Genomic DNA, 3,044 nt, shown 5'->3' on the forward strand with positions numbered 1-3,044 from the left:
CCTTATTCAAAATCAATGTGGTCCCACGGCCATCTGCGGCCCAAAGTTAAAAACTGTTGTTCTTTTGAGGCCCTCAAGGTGACGCTTGCAGCCCATAATTGGGCCGCGGTCCATAGGTTAAGAATCTCTGCTTTACAGCACACGCGTTTTCCAGTTAGCTTCTTAGCTTAGCCTCCTTCACAGAGGAGCTGGCACGCATACGTCACGGCCAACTGATCCAGTCTTTTTAAACTTCAGCAGAGGCCACGCCTCCAGCAAGAATCGCTTCTCTATAGCCGAGAGTCCAGACCCTCTGTACGAAGCAAAGTGAAGGACAAGGGTCTGGTTTTTACCTGGCTAATTGCCTCCTAAACCTGATTGAGTTCCACCTTTGGTGGCAACATCTGCAATCAAGAGTTTGTGATAACTGGAGGAAAGTTGCTGCTGTGCTTCAGATCATTGTACTGCTGAGAAATGCTCTTGAGCTCAAAGTCAAACTGATGGCTGGACTTTCTCCTTCAGGATTATCTGGTAGACAGCTGAATTTATGGTTTCATAAATTACAGCCAGTCGTCCAGGTCCTGAAGCAGCAAAGCAGCTCCAGACCATCACACTACCTCCACCATGTTTGACTGTCAGTCTGTTGTATTTTCGTTGTGAAAATCACCGGATGTATTGAGGGACACACCTCTTTTTTTTTCTTTTTTTTTTTGTGATTTCACAGATTTTCTCAGCAGTCTTGGGGATCATCATGATGTTTTTTTCAGTAGATGACGTGATATATGTCTGTGTTTTTGGTCAGCAATGGTTAACAAATTTACACCTTTCCTAAAATTAAATCATGAATTTTGACCTTAACTGAGACAAAAGAGACCTGCAGAGTTMTTAAAGTTTTTGAACTTTGTCAATAAGTCACTGATGCCTCTTGGAGACAATTTTGTCAGCCAACCGCTCCTGTGAAGGGCCATCACTGTTTAGTGTTCTGTCTATTTGTGAATAAACGCTTTTATTTAAATTTTTTAAATTCTACAAGTCTGGGAATAATCAAGGGTGATTTGTGAAAAGGTTTATGAAATTGAACTCTGCCTAAAAACATCTATCCATCTTCTGCTGCTTATCCATAGTTGGGTCACAGATGCTACAAGTCTAGGAGACAAACCCAGACATCCTTCTCCCCAGCGACACTTTCCCGTTCATCCTGGGAAACCCCAAGGCTGGAGAGGACACACATGATCCCTCCAGCAAGCCCTGGGTCTTCCCGAGGGCCTCCTACCAGTGGGACATGGGACACCTTTTTGTTCTGTGCTACAATATCAGCAAACTCTGTAGCACAGGTGCTATGAGCTAAAAAAGTTAACGTACAGCCCTGAAAAATATTCATAGCACCCTCATTTCTTATCCGATTTCTATAAAATAGGYCTTAAATTAAACCTGGTGCAACGATATAGGAAATTCACGGTTCGGTTCAGTTCTATACTTTAGTCTCATGGTTCAATATTTTTTCAATACAAAAAAGAGAAATTTCGATGCCCATTTTAACTTGTAATTTATTTATATTAATTATGAACATTTGTTTAACCTAAAAAGTACATTTTTTGAATTAAATGTTGCTGAAACAGCAAGTTTCTCAGTGGATCTGTGCTCAGAAATGCAGCCTAGGTGGCGGGGCAAGATGGCGGAGGAGTAAGTCATGTGTCGCGTGGGCTCCCGCTCCAACTTGTTCTGTTTATGGTTCTCTACTAAATATCCTTGCTGTTTTGAACATTTGGTCCGTCCGGACTCGACCCTTGGGTGATTCTTGCCTGGAAGAGTGGGGGAATGTCGACAGGCTCGAGGAGGGGCAGGCACTCTGGCTCGATGGCTGCTAGGCTTGACGCCACCTTGGAGCAGACTGCAGCTAAAACCGGACTTTCGGGGCCCTCCTCACCCTCCCGCAGCGAGGCAGACGCGCTCTCCTTGAAGTCTGACATTCTTACCGCTATAAAAACCGATCTCTCAGCTGTGATCAAATCCGAAATAAAAGCGGCTTTGGCTGAAGAGTTTACTCTTATTAAAGGGGAGCTGCAAGCGGTGAGAGCGGAGGTGGCTAACGACACGATGCTACTGCGCGCAGATCTGGACCATGTGAAACAGTGTTAAAGAAGTGGAGGGCGGCTTGTCAAACTGGTCCGATGAGGTTGTTTCTCTGCGCACCACAGTGTTGGAACTGAAAGAAGAAGTCGATGGGCTCAAAAAGAAGTGTTACGATATGGAAGGGCGCATGAGAAGGTGCAATGTGTGGATTATTGGAGTTTCTGAAACGCCAGAATCCAGCTCCACTTCAGCCGTGGCTAAACTGCTAGCAGAGGTTCTACAGATGGATAAAGAGCCACTGGTGGACCGAGCACATTGCTCTCCAGGTGGAAACAGGTCAGGCAGTAAGCCGCGGGTTATTGTCGCTAAACTGCACTATTATCAAGAATGTGTGGAAATACTGCGTCAAGCTCGGAGTCGTGATCCTCTCCGTTTTAAAGAGTCACCAATTATCATCACATCTGACTACACAGCAGCTGTGGTCAGGGCCCGAGCGGCGTTTACGGAGGTGAGGAGGCTTCTTCGCAACCGACATGATGTTCGCTATGGCCTGCTTTTTCCTGCACGGCTTCGCATCTCTCATGGGGAGGAAAACAAGGAYTTCCTGGATGCCAATAAAGCAATGGACTACGTTAAAAAGAGGATCATCTCGGCGACGGACAACGAGGACCGGCGTTGACCGCGGGTCCAGCCCTCATCTATCCATTGTGATTGTCAGGTTGTAATGAACCTTTCAACTTTATGTCCCGCGCAATATCTTTATTTAACTTTAGACTTTATTCTCAGGGACAACATTCCTCTTTTTGTTCAATGTACAAGAGTTTCACAGGGGGTCTGTCCAGATCTTGGTTAGTGATTTATTTATCAGTGCTGCAAGGAGCATAAACAGTAATAATACTTTAAAGTAAGGGAACCCCTTTTTTATTTTTTATTTTTGTTATTGTTATTTAGTTGTGGCAGGAGTCCAGGCAGGGAGGTAAGCCCCCCAGTAT

Source organism: Austrofundulus limnaeus, unplaced genomic scaffold, assembly GCF_001266775.1.
Source record: "Austrofundulus limnaeus strain Quisiro unplaced genomic scaffold, Austrofundulus_limnaeus-1.0 Scaffold183, whole genome shotgun sequence".
Classification (NCBI taxonomy): domain Eukaryota; kingdom Metazoa; phylum Chordata; class Actinopteri; order Cyprinodontiformes; family Rivulidae; genus Austrofundulus; species Austrofundulus limnaeus.